At 41.3% G+C, this 14,099-nt stretch overlaps 1 protein-coding gene across 9 annotated transcripts in view; it reads left to right on the forward strand.

Annotated features, from left to right (window-relative positions):
* MACROD2 (mono-ADP ribosylhydrolase 2) overlaps positions 1 to 14,099 on the forward strand; it is a 2,107,194-nt gene that overhangs the window by 2,070,619 nt on the left and 22,476 nt on the right. The window lies entirely within an intron of this gene.

Raw genomic sequence — 14,099 nt, forward strand, 5'->3', positions numbered from 1 at the left:
TCTTCCATTTTAGTAAGTAAATGGCCTACCACAGTGTTGCTGTATTTATTGTCTTTTAAATGTTGTATCATACCCAGGAGAGAGATAGAGAAAGTAACATTTATGGAGAATACACAGAGTGACATTGCAATTTACCACCTCGCAGATTCCGCTGACCATAACTGTAAGTAATGGCATTCTATTACTGCCAGAAGGTTTAGCAGATGGTTTTGGTCTATGTGCCAGGTGCCTTTAGGTGTTCTGAGAATAACTGTTGAGATAGACCCTGTGTAAATAGAGCACTGTATTGAATAGAGGAACTGTGATGTCCCATCCTGGCTATATCTACCGTCAACTGGTTCCACATTTTTAACTGTGACATTTAACTTTTGTAGGATCTGCAAAATGAAGGGATCCACTGACTCAAATTAACATCCAGCCTTAACACTTTGCACATCAAGGGTTTCTTTTAGAATAGAAAGTGTCAGTGTTGGACTCTGGTCTTTGCTAAATTTTTTCCTATCACCTCTATTCATCTTTAAAATATAGGTCTGCCTGTTATGCAAGTGAGCAACATGCCTTGTCTTCAAATAGACTAGATGAAAATTCCAGTTCTATCACTTTTTGGCTGGATGAACTTGAACATGTTACTTAACTTCTTCAAGCCTCAGCTTCTCACCTACAAAGTTGGGATTGGGTGTTTACTATTGTTATGAGGATTAGAAGTTGTCATGTATATTCTCCAGTTCGAAAAGATTCTCAATAAATAGCAACTTTTGTTACACTAAGGAAGAAGTTAGAAGAATGCCATGCTCCCAAGATTGGAAGACCGGTTATCATAAATCCACAAGGAAAAGTCCTATGTGGATTTGCAGATTACTAGGTCAGATTTTTCCCATTTCCCTCATTTGTAAAGCAACTAGCCTTCTGTTCCACTACAGAGTCTGTGTGCTAGGGAAAACTCTGATCACCATCTGGGTTCAACAGAAGCCAAGAAAAATAACAGGACAGCAAATTAAATATCCACGGGCCATGTCCCCTTCCTGTCCCTGGCTCCCCAGCCTAAGCATCTGCTGTGGTTTCAATACACCTGACCTTCCTTCCATGCATGTCCTTTGGTGAGGGTTCCTGTCGGGGCAAGTATTCCTTTGGCCAAGTAAAGACCCCACTCTCACCTCCCAAGGTAACTGATTTTCATCCTTTGAAGTTCCTTGACTTGTGCACCTTCTCTCTGGGTTGGGGTTAGAGCTCTCTAATAATCCATTAAATCAAGTCCTATATTCTCATCTTCTATCTATAGGAAAATGAGAGGGAGGCAGAAGAGTCAGGAAAGGAAGGCTATATCCTAATGGCAAGTTTATCTTGCTGTTGGACGTCACTTACTCTTCGGTTTCCTCTTTTTTTTAATAGAAGCAATATTTATTCAGTCCTGCAAAAGAGACTATTATTTTAGCCTTGTGACTGTATATTATTTGCCCTTAAAGACTAAGAAGGAGTCACCTGTCTATATGTATAGAAACCTGGTCATTTGTTTTTAATTTAACAATATTGTTATAAAGTGACTTACTGTTGATTTAATTATTAAAACTAAGCAGACAATTTAAATGTAATTTAAATACCATGTGTTAAGTATACACCAAACTGAAACACTACAGCACTCTTCCCAGAAGTAACATCCTGAGTAGTTTAATATTTTTTTTCTATTTTTTCCATCTCTGTAGAAAATAAAACAGCACTGATCTGGGGAATTGGAGGTCCCCACCCAATTGTCATTATTAAACTATCTCACCTAGACCTGATTCAGAGGCTGCAGCTCTGTTTATCCACTTTAAACAAAAGGAGCTGTCTGTTGAATAGGCTCTCTTACAGAATTTCCCTGGATATGTCAAATGTTTATTTTTCCATGCAAATTTTATTGGTTTGTCTTGTTCTACCAAAAAAAGAAATCACAATGGATATTTTATTGGGATTAATTAAGTTAAATTTAGGCCATCCTTACAATGAGTCTTTCTTCCCAAAGTAGCCTTTGTTATTAATCTTTTATAGAATTTACATTTTTCATTTATATAAACTTTTAATATTTTTGTTGCGTTTACTGTTGACTAAACTTTTTTGTTATTGTTCCTATTGTATAGTTAGCTTTTGATAATTTAATAACATTATCGAAGCTGAGTGCCAGAACTATTTTGGTTATTCACTGCTATTTTTAGCTTTTCTTTGGAGAATTGTATGTTAATATTCTTTGTATTTCTAGGAGTTATTCATCTTTTTTCTTATTGATTTATAAGAGTATTTTTTAAATATATTATGACTTTTTTATCTTTGGTTTGGAGGTGTGAGGGTGTGAGGGAACTTATAGATTATCCTATCCTGCCCATTTTTCCTATGAATTAAGAAACTGAAGTGAGATAACTTTTCCATTGTCACACAGAAACTTAGTGGATAATCAGGACTAAAAATAGGTCTTTTGGGTCCTTATTTTGAGGTTTTTCTCTCAAGTACTTGCCTCCTTGTCTACAGTTTTATCTTTTTCCTCTTAAATTGACACTATCAGGTTACTTGATTTGATTAGAAGTAACAATAAGTTGGTTTTCTACCACTACAAATGAATCACTAAGAACTGCTAACTCCCAAATCTTGTCAGTGTTGGACTCTGGGCTTTGCTAAATTTTTTCCTGTCACTTCTATTCGGCTTTAAAATATAGGTCTGCCTGTTATGCAAGTGAGCAACATGCCATGTCTTCAAATAGACTAGAAGAAAATTCCAGTTCTATCACTTTTTGGCTATTGCCAAAAAGTTGATATCTCCTTTGAACTCTAGATTTTTCTAATACATCTCTCCAGTTGGATGTCTCATTGACATTTTCAACTTAACCCTTTCAAAAATGAGGGTTTTTGTTTGTTTGTTTTTAGTTTACTCTTTTTGCCCAGGCTGGAGCACAGTGGCGCGATCTCGGCTCACTGCAACTTCTGCCTCCCGGGTTCAAGCGATGTTCCTGCCTCAGCCTCCCAAGTAGCTGGGATTACAGGCGCCTACTACTACGCCTGGATAATTTTTGTATTTTTGGTACAGACGGGGTTTCACCATGTTGGCCATGCTGGTCTCGAACGAAACTGAGCTTTTAATATCTGCTTCCTCATCTGCAATTCTTAGTCTCCTTCATCTGAGCAATGGCAATTCCATTGTTCTTAATGGTCAGATCCAAAATTGTGAAGTCTTTGACTATGCCCTTTATCCCAAACATCCAATTCATCATGAAATTCTATTGGCCTATTTTCAAAATATTGCCAGATATGTTCACTTCTCCCATCTCCTCCACCCTCAACCTAATCAAAACTACCTTTCACATCAATGATTGTCATCACTTCCTATTTGGTTCCCTTGCTTTATCTGTACCTTCTTGTATTTTATTGTCTTACCACAGCTGGAGCAAGCCTTTTACAAAATAAGAATATAACAGTCTTGAACCACTGCCCTCTTTCCTCCAAGTTTCTTTTTGTTTTCTGATATCAATTTCCTTAATTCACTCATGCCTTTGTTTGTCTTCAAACAGTATAAGCGTACTCTTGCCTCAGGACCTTTGTACTTACTACCACTCCATTCCCTGGAATGCCAACCTCCACACATACTCAAATATAAGCACATTGGCTGCAAGGACATTTTCTGCTTTGTGGCTCCTGTATCCTCAGGACCTAGACAGTATCTGACACTCAGCAGGTACACAATATATGATTGCAGAATGATTGATTGAACCATACTTACTAGCAATCGTTTTTGGTGGTGTTGTAAAGGATATTTTGAGGCATCATGTGGTCTTTGCAGAATTGGTTGAATTTCTAGAACTAAGATAATACTGCTCACTTACTGATTTATTTGCTTTAGAATGAAATTCAAATTCCTGGCCTTGTCAGTCTCCCTCCTTTCTCTCCCTCCTTTACCACTCTCCAATCACAATGGTCTCTTTTCACCTCCTTGAATAAGCCAAGCCTTTGAGCCATTTTGCTGGAGGTGCCCCCTAAGGAGAAACATCTGTTTCTGCATCTTCACATAGTTGACTCCTCACTCATGTCTCAGTTTGAAGCTCCTCTACCTAGGGCAGCCCTTCTACAATCACTCAAGCTAAATAATTTGCCCTTCCTTTCTCTCTATCATATCACATTTGTTTATTTTCCTCATAGTACATATATCAACAGCAAATAACTTACCTGTCACTTCTACCACATATTGCCAGAGGCTCACATTTCATGACACATAGTGGGTACTTACAAAATATTTGGAGAATGAATGAATGTCATTAGCCTACCTTCTAAAGATCATGAGATGCATGCCCCCATGACAGCACCAGCCACATGGTGCTGAAATGATATATTTGTGAGTCTGTCTCCCACAGAGTCTGAGAGAACCTCTGAGACAGATATAATGTTTAATTCATAGTCACTACCCCACTGTCTCCTACACCTAGTGGCATCTAGTGGTATTCCATAGATGTTTGCTGAACTAACATGAAGCTACAGAAAGGCCTTTAGCCCTCTTCATCAAATTCATTTCACTTGAGAGATGGGGAATATGAAGCACAGAAGGTAAAATATTAAAAAGTGAATATTATGAGATGGCTCAGGAAGGCCTTATGAGGAAGAGGACAATGCAGCGCAAAGGTGTAGAGAAATTAAGTGCCTAGAATTAGCTCCCATAGGGAGAAGAAATGCAGCAGTGAGATCATCGGTTTAGGTACTCATTTCAGAACAATGCCAAACTTCTGGTGCTAGAAATTTACAAGGCCTTTTTTTTTCGAGGCTAAAAAATGATGTTACTGATGTGCTATATGTAATGGTTCCTGTGAGTAAGTCATCCTTTTGATTACCAAAGCATACTCTTTATAGTAGCTGTTTCAATGTTCCCCATTCTCTCTCTCTCTTTTTTACTTTTCCTCTCCAAACCCCTTTTCCTTGCAGATGGTCTTGTCTCCTATTTTAGTGAGAAAATCAAGGTCATTAAAGGGGAAATCTCCTAACCTTCCATCTTCCCCGCCAAAATTATCTTTAACTGGATATATGTCCCCTCCTCATCCTCTTCTGTCTTGGCATCATAGCCTTCCAATATTGACTTTAACATTACATCTGGATTCCTTTCTCTTTTTCTTTAATCATCTGACATACTATATCCTCAATTATTTCCAGTTTTCCAGCATTATACAAATCTTTCTTTCCACTGATTCCTTCTCTTGGACCTTCAAACATACACAAGTCTTTCTTGTCTTGCAAGGAAATAATTGTTGCCCCCCTTCAAGCCACCATATTTTCCTTTGTGGCTAGGTGTCTTATATGCCTGCATGACTTACTCTCTCTATTCTTTCACCATATAGTCCTTCACTATCATGGAATCCTCATGTTTCAGGTCTCAGCTCTGTTAATATGAGACATCCCAGGGGTTTCTCTTCTTTTATTTAAAAAGTCTTCTTTAAGAGTTTTTCTACTCTCCCCAATACAACAATAAATCTATTTCCAGGATCACTGAGCACATTCTGAGGGCCAGACACTGTTTGGGCATCATTCATCAAACATTTGAATGAGTCATAGAAATAGGACACTGGACTAGATGGATAAACAATGAGGCAAACATAAATATGTTTTTCCAGGGGTACAAAGAGAACCAAAATTTGAAGAAGTTTAAAAAGAACAAACCAACTTAGAATAAAAGGTATAAAATGGTACCATATGTATATACACATTTTTTTATATACTGTAGACGGTGGTAGATGGACAACTAGCCGGGTTTGCATCTGAGGAGCCACACTGGTGGAAATGAGGGCCATGCTGGGACCTGCAGTGTGAGTAGGGTTAGCTACCTTAGGATGGGGGTGGGTTGGATGTTGCAAGGAAAAGGAGCAGTACAGTCAAGCATTGTAGGAAAAGACAATGTGGCACAGTGTGGCGCTTGCCTTCATGCGCCCACATTCACTGGACACTTTCCTTGCTTGCTTCATATTCCATGGGAGTTCTGAGTTGGAGGGAGGTGTGCGAGGGACTACTCCACACAGTTATTCAGGAACCCAGGGTTATTCCTTCTTGTGCATCTTGTAACTCTGCATTGTTTAGGGCTTCAGTAACCACAATGTGGTTCCTGGCCCAGCAGCAACAGCATCACCTGGTAATTTGTTAGAAATGCAAATTCTTAGGCCCACCACAAACTGGCTGAATGACAGGCTGTGAGAGGATCGAGAAACAAATGTTCTACCAAACTGTCCAGGTGGTTCTCGTGCTCAGTCACGTTTAACAACTCCTGCCCAAGGCCTGGCAGGGAAGGGTAGGGTACATAGAGATCACACAGGAGGGTTTTCAGGTGTCAGCCCCAGCAGTAGCACGTGTTGCTTCTGCCCACAGTCTGTTGGCTGCTGCTCAGTCCTGAAGCCCTGCCTAACTATCCAAGAAGGTGAGAAATAGCCCAGCTCTGTGCCCAGGAAGAAAGGGCTCACCTCCCAACTGTTCTTCCCACTGCTAGTCTGTTCCCCTTAAATTCATTCACCTCAGCTAATCATGCAAATCTGTGATGACACTGGCTGACTGAAACTTCCACGGGTCCCATGGCTTTCTGAATGACATTTCTTAGTCCCCCAAAGGCTGGTTCCTGTTGCCTCTCTGGCTTCATGGTTTGCCATGCCACCCTGACCCTGAACTCTAAACTCCAGCCATCTTAAACTATTACAAAAACACCTGGCTGATCTTTACCCGGCCCTGTGCCTTCTGCTCTGGGTTTTTGCACCTTCTGCTCTTCCCATGGTCCTTTGCTCCTGGCCATTCCCATTCATCCTTCAGGGCTCAGCCGGATGTAACTTTGTCTAGAAATATCTCCCTGAAACCACTCTCTACCTCCCCTCCACCCAAGACTGGGTTAGATGGTCTCTACTAATTCAGAATAATCCTTAATCACTTGGGCTTGTAATCATATCAGTCTGTGGAGGGAAGACTGTGTCTTACATATAGTTGCTTCTTTGTTGCCTGTAAAGAGCTTGGCACGTGGTAGATGCTCAGTGAATGTCTGCTACGTAGCAAAAGCAAAGTGGCCTACTAGACGTTTGGTGGGTGCTTATCGATGAGGACATTGATTGTCTATCTCATACTTTGGCTAAAATTTATTATTAACGAATTCACTCTTCCTTAATTAGGTACTGCATCATCTTCATTGCAGCCAAGAACTTCATCACTGACTAAAAGCATGCAGCCAAGTACAAGTGGGATGGGGGGAAGGAAATCCATCCCCATGGCCAGAAAGTTAACTCAAAGCCTCGCTCAGCTCTGGTCACAGTCAGCCCATCTTTTTCACAGACAAAGATCTGCATGTCTTCATCTTACATTAATTTACATGTGTAATTTACATAATAGGAAAATAAGGAAGCACAGTGTTTGAAGTGTAATCAAATTACATTGTTTAGAAAACAGAGAAAAATAAAGCTTCCTGGCGCCGGTGGGTCAACAAAGATCTCTCAATAGCTTACTCATCCACCAACTGAATCAGTCCCCTGTTCCTGTCAATGCTTCTGCCATGACTCATTCTGGTGGGCAAATTTTTAATAGAAAATGATAAACTCAGGGATATTCACTTTAAAAATATGACAACACTTCCCAGGGACATGAAAATAAGCAGTATTATTCTCCAAAAGTTAAAATAATACCTGTACTCAGAACATGAGTAGCAACCACTGTCTTCCCATCACCCACAGCCTCCATGACTCATGATTGCATTCTCTCCTGGACATTGCCTCATCAGTGACTGCCATCTCTCCCTCTCTAACTGATTTTTGTGTTGGATCCTCCAAGAAGTAGACACCTAGTTGGAGTTAGGAGATCACAGGGCTCGTTGAGGAATAAGGCATGCGGAAGTCGAATGAAGCAGCAGAGTTGTGCAGGGAGAGACAGAGGTGGCATCACCTGCCCAGGGTGCACAGCTAGTAAATGGAAAAGCCAGGATCAAAACCAGGCAAAGCGAGCTCCGGAAACCAGTGGCTTACGCACTGCCTTGTACTGTCTGTGTCTTCCCCTGCCCGGATGGATAGTGCATTTTATTCATACTGAAATAATAGCTGTTCATAATTGGTTATTATGAGCCTAACACTCCACTAAGTGCTTTATTAAATGCATTACCTATCTGTGAGGTAGGCGTGGGTTTTCTTACTTTTACTTATTAGGAACCTGGATCACAGTGAGGTTAAATAACATGCCCAGAATCACTCGTCCAATAAATCGGAGAATCAGAATTCACATTTCAAATTTGTGTTCTCCACTCTGACTCCAGGGTCTTTTATACTGCTATTTCTTTTGAGTTATTTCTATTCATCTTTGTAGTTACACAATCCAACAAAATATAAGCATTGAATAAGAGTTTCCTGAATTAATACATGAATGAATGAATAAAGTGCTTTTCCAGAAATTCTGTCCAGAATTATGGGTATTGTGGTCATTTAGCAAAAAGTAGGTCATTTTAGTAAGCAAATACTGCTCCCAATGTTTCAGTTTCTTTTTTTTTTTTTTTTTTTTTTGAGACAGAGTCTCGCTGTGTTGCCCAGGCTGGAGTGCAGTGGCACGATCTTGGCTCACTGCAAGCTCCGCCTCCCAGGTTCATGCCATTCTCCTGCCTCAGCCTCCCGAGTAGCTGGGACTACAGGTGCCCGCCACCATGCCCGGCTAATTTTTTGTAGTTTTTAGTAGAGATGGGGTTTCACCATGTTAGCCAGGATGGTCTTGATCTCCTGACCTCGTGATCCGCCCACCTTGGCCTCCCAAAGTGCTGGGATTACAGGAGTGAGCCACCACACCCAGCCTCAGTTTCTTTTTTAATTTTAGCTATAGCTTTTATGTAATTAATAAAATTTCTAGTAGTGAGTACATTAAACATGCATAGTAGAAGAGGTCCAAGAACCTTAACATTGCTGTTTTGGTGAAAAGCAATCAGTAAGCCAATGACTCTCAAGCTTTCACATGTACAAGAATCACTAGGGCAGCTTGTTAAATTGCAGATTACGAGGCTCTGCCAATCACAGGTTCTTATTCTGTACAGCTGGTAAGATGTCTGGAAGTCTGCATTTTATAATCATCCTGAGTATATCCAATGCAGATGGTTCCTGGACCACATCTTGAAAAATTCAGGTGGACCAGTGCGGCTGGCAGTTGTCTAATCAGCCTCCATGTCAGACGTGAGAAACCTTGAAACACACATAGCTTTTCAAAAGGGTAAAACAGTGTGATGTCTGTTGTTTCCTATAATGATTTCAGAGCTATGTTATAAGACCTGAGACCTGTAGCACAAATGCATGTATGTGCCAACTGGATCATACATTGTGCATGAATGCCTGTATGTGCCAACTTTGCTTAACTGGATCGTGCTGGACAGAGCACTTCATAACTATTTAAAACTTGGTATTGATTTTTAGAAGAAGAGCTAATGACTCATTTTGTATAATCAATGTGTTTATGGCATCTCAGAAGAGTTTTATTTTTCTACTAATGATATCTCAACTGAAATTAAGGTACCTTCCATTGTAAGAACAACTCTTCTGTATATGTCACTGAGAAGGAAAATAAAAAGCTCAAAGTGGAGAGTTTAATATAAGACAACAAAGAGCACTACCCTCAGATGAGATTGAAGAAGATATGAGAGATGGTGCCTTCTGGGCACGGTGGCTCATGCCTGTAATCTCAGCACTTTGGGAGGCCGAGGCAGGCGGATCATGAGGTCAGGAGATCGAGACCGTCCTGGCTAACACGGTGAAACCCCGTCTCTACTAAAAATACAAAAAATTAGCTGGGCATGGTGGCGGGCTCCTGTAGTCCCAGCTACTTGGGAAGCTGAGGTAGGAAAATGGCTGAACCTGGGAGGTGGAGCTTGCAGTGAGCTGAGATCCTGCCACTGCACTCCAGCCTAGGGAACAGAGCGAGATTCCTTCTCAAAAAAAAAAAAAAAAAAAAAAGACGGTGCCTTGGTTTATGGCCCTCTAAAAGCAGATCTGCAGGCCAGATCTTGAGGGCAGGTGGGTTACCTGGGAGGCAATCCAAGGAAGCACACGTGAGGAGGTGGGGAAATGAGACCGAGAAGGGAAGGCAGGGAAGGCACCCATTGAAGTATGATCATGAGCAGACTGTCATTGTTAGCAGTTGGGACTCAATCCCACTGAGGCCCCTGTGAAGCATTCTGTAGAACACATCTCAGAATTGTACAGTCATGGGTAAGGAAGCTGGGCTGTTACCCAGTGACTCCCTTTCCTCATTGGTTGAAGTTTTTCTAGGGGTGGGACAAGTAGATCTCCAGCACTTTCAGTGAAGAGCAGTCAATAAGCAAATGATTCCCAAATTCTATGTGCTCAGGACCCCTGGGCTGTCCTCTGCAAGGGCTGAACAAGCTACATTGGTGCTTTTGGTGGAGAAGTAGAAAAATGTAGGCACTTGAGGAGGGATACCATCAGAGTGCAGAGATCCTGTCCCCTGCAGCTGCAGTGGAGCTCAGAGGTGGGCTGGGGTGATGGCCCAGGCATCAACAATAGCTGCTCCAAATAGCTAGGAGACTTATGTGTCTTAATTTTGGCATTAATTAATGGAGGTTTAAAAAATGTCCCCTTAATAATTTGGATCACAGTCTAATGCTAATCATGCAAGTTTGTGTCCTAAATTCATAAAAGTGTGGTTCATAGAAGCCTCAGTTAGGGACTTTAAGTGGTTTCAGGTTGATAATGCTGTCTGGTGACTAACAGGCAAGTGCAAATCCTCTCTGTCTGAATGTGGCTTCAATCTGGGTTAATAGCAATTGTAAGGCTATTGATCATTCTATTCATTTCAACTTCTTCAATGTGAAGATGTAGAAAAAATGTCTTCAAAACAATGAAATACAGTAGTAACAAATAGCTATAAAATAAACAACTTCCTTCCTACATAATAAATATGTAAAGAGCACTCCTTTTTCACCCAACCCATGCAGCCATGTTCACACACACACACACAGACACACACACAGACACACACACACGCCAACTACCACATAGCCTCTTTATAATGGAGGACATTGACTGGTAAAGGAGAACCTGTCTTCTTTCTTTCTCTCAGGTTTACAACCATGCAAATGATCAGTATTCTATTGAAGTCAGCCAAATAGCAACCAGATTAAATGCAACAGAACCAGGAAGCTGAAAATTGAGGGTGGCTATTCGTATAACTCTTTTGTTTGCTCAAAGGAAGCCACAGGGCAAAGGGGGAGGGGGTGTTCCTGCTTCTAGCTGCATTATTTTCAACTTTCAAATTTTTTTTTTACAAGCAAAAATGTCTATGTAATTCTATAAAAAGAAAGAAATTAACTCTGTTGGATTTTTTTCCTCTTTAAAAAGCCTGGTCTTCAGGTTTTTATTCGCAGACTGGTCTAGGCTTTTTGTTTGTTTGTTTGTTTGTTTTTGTTAGAAAAGCATTGTGCCCTGAGATCAATAAATCAAAATTGGATTGCCTTCTCCTCAAAGGTGAATTGTTATCTTGCCGAAGAGGTTATGTGACAGACTCTCTAGTTTGATAAAAATACATGAACAAGAAAAGGATTAAGATTTCTTTGCCTGAAAGGAAAATTCTGGATGCTATTTTTCTCTATGATAGGGAAAGTTTCCTGAATTGTCTCCTGGAACAAGAGATTAAATGTCAGGAGCTAAAGCAGCTGTGGGCCCATTATTTGGTGCTCGCAGAGCCCATTTTGTCGTTGGAGGCACGGTTTTCACACAGAGAATGAAGTCAGCTTGACAACTGCAGGAACAGCTGTGGCAGCCTGAGAGATGAGGCAAGGAGGCAAAGCCCAAACAGAGGGCAAAGAACATCTGTTTGTTGTCAACATTCTGAAAAAAGCAAAAGATTCTTGACTATGAGAGAGACCAGGGTACCTGGAGATATCACCAGTCAAGACAAAAGCAATTTTCAGCAGGCAGAAGTCAATCAAGCTTGAAGGAAAAGGCCAGTTAAGATGCTTAGCTCCCAGGGGTTCTGGAAGGTGCTGAGCCACCCAGAGATGCCAGGCCTGAGTGGAGCTGGTACTTTGATATGAATTCAGGAAGCCACCTGGGGATGGGGGGGTTGGGTGACATCATCACAGACCCAACTGCTGTGGATTGACCTCTGCCATTACTCCTGGGACCCCAGGCCCTCTGGTGCTCAAGAAAACCATAAAGCCTTGTGCTGCCTCATTTTTAGAATCTGTTCCCTGGCATTCTAAACCATGCCATAATGCATTTCTAACCACAGGGATAAGAGTTCCAAAGCAACATTAATCTGGTTTTCCAGAGTAGGGCCACAGAGTGATCCCATCTTAGAAAGGAGAATTGGCCGGGCATGGTGGCTCACACCTGTAATCCCAGCACTTTGGGACACCAAGCAGGTGGATCATCTGAGGTCAGGAGTTGGAGACCAGCCTGGCCAACATGGTGAAACCCCATCTCTACTACAAAAAAATACAAACATTAGCTGGGCGTGGTGGTGGGTGCCTGTAATCCCAGCTACTCGGGAGGCTGAGGCAGGAGAATCACTTGAACCCAGGAAGGTGAAGGTTGCAGTGAGTTGAGATTGCACCACTGCACTCCAGCCTGGGCGACAAGAGCAAAACTCCATCTCAAAAAACAAAACAACAAACAAACAAATAAACAAAAACAAAGGATAATCAAACCACCAAGCTTTGATCCCGAAACATCTGAGGGGGAATGAGGTCCATGCTACAGGGCTCTGCAGATCCTGCAGGAGAGGAGAGCCTCAGTACACCACCATTTTACTGTATTCACTGCCACAGATGGTGCAGATCATAGGGATGTCCCTAGCATGTGACAGGAACTTACTGTCTTCATTGTGAATGAGTTTACTTGACTGTGCCTCCCCCAAAAATCTCAGGAATATGGAAGATGTTTGAGTCCATTACTTTCAAGTGGATTACAGTTGACCAGGCAGGCCTGTGAGAGAAGGTTTAGGGCCACCTTTCAAATTCCAGCCTCATTTCACCTGCCTCTGCAAGGCTCTCTCACCACTGTCACTAGTGATGGGGTGGAAATATCCCAGAAGTAGAGTTAGGAGAACATTTGGTCCCAACTTCATTGCTGGGTGGCCTGGAGCAGTCATGCCACTTCTCTGGGTTCCTCTGTTCACATCTCTAAGGGGTTTAATTGGACTGGGAGACAGTCAAGGAGTTTTTTTTATTTTTTGAGGAAAGTGGCCCTTTTTCAGACAACAAAAGACAACACTTGTTCATAAGCCTAAAAAGTGGAATAAAGCCCCTATGAGGAGGGTTTCAGCAAATGTAACATCAACATCTCACGGGTAGCTTTGACTTCTCCTTAGCCAAAGTCATCTGGCTGAGTTTAGTAGCACTTTTGGTTGCAGGTTTAGTGAATGTGACCTAGACACTCTTTCAGGTGTGTGTATGTGTTTGCTCTGGGAGTAATTAACTCTCAGAGGGCATAAAAATGGTTAAACCCAACAAAGATCAAAGATTAAGGCCCAAGTATGTGTGATATTGCTTTGTGAAAATAAGCTTCCTAGAAAATGGGCTTTCACTTAATGCAGATGTGTTTGGAAACTTCTCCTAGTAGGAAAATTCTATCATTTTTCTCTGAAGCTGAAAGAATTGATGTTGAGAGACTGAGACCGGAAATGGAATTAGCTTAGCAGAACCGCATGCATTTACTTCCAGTTCAGCGCCCTCAGACAACCTTCCTCTAATGCTTCTGTAAACCAGCCGATTATTTCTTGGATGCAGTGTACATTTCTAGTCCTTTGGTCATGGATAAAGGTGATGCACTAGATTTTATTAAATATTCAGAACAAATTATGCTATTTAGGAAAATCAAGTAAACTCCTTCACAAATTATGCTATTTAGGACCTACAAACAGGACAAGATATAGTGCAAATAATTAAAGACATCTGTAATTAAGAATGTATAGGATTAAGTTATTCTTTGACTGAAGAGCTAGATACATAATCATGCAGGATTTCAACCCTCGCCATCAGAGATGCTTTCTTTTGCGGGCCTTAAGTGTATGATGAAGTTTTGAAGAATTCAGCCTTGGTTATTTTCAGCACTAAGTTCGTTCCTTGTGAGATTTCACATAAAGAACCATTG

Source organism: Pongo abelii, chromosome 21 (assembly GCF_028885655.2).
Source record: "Pongo abelii isolate AG06213 chromosome 21, NHGRI_mPonAbe1-v2.0_pri, whole genome shotgun sequence".
Lineage (NCBI taxonomy): Eukaryota > Metazoa > Chordata > Mammalia > Primates > Hominidae > Pongo > Pongo abelii.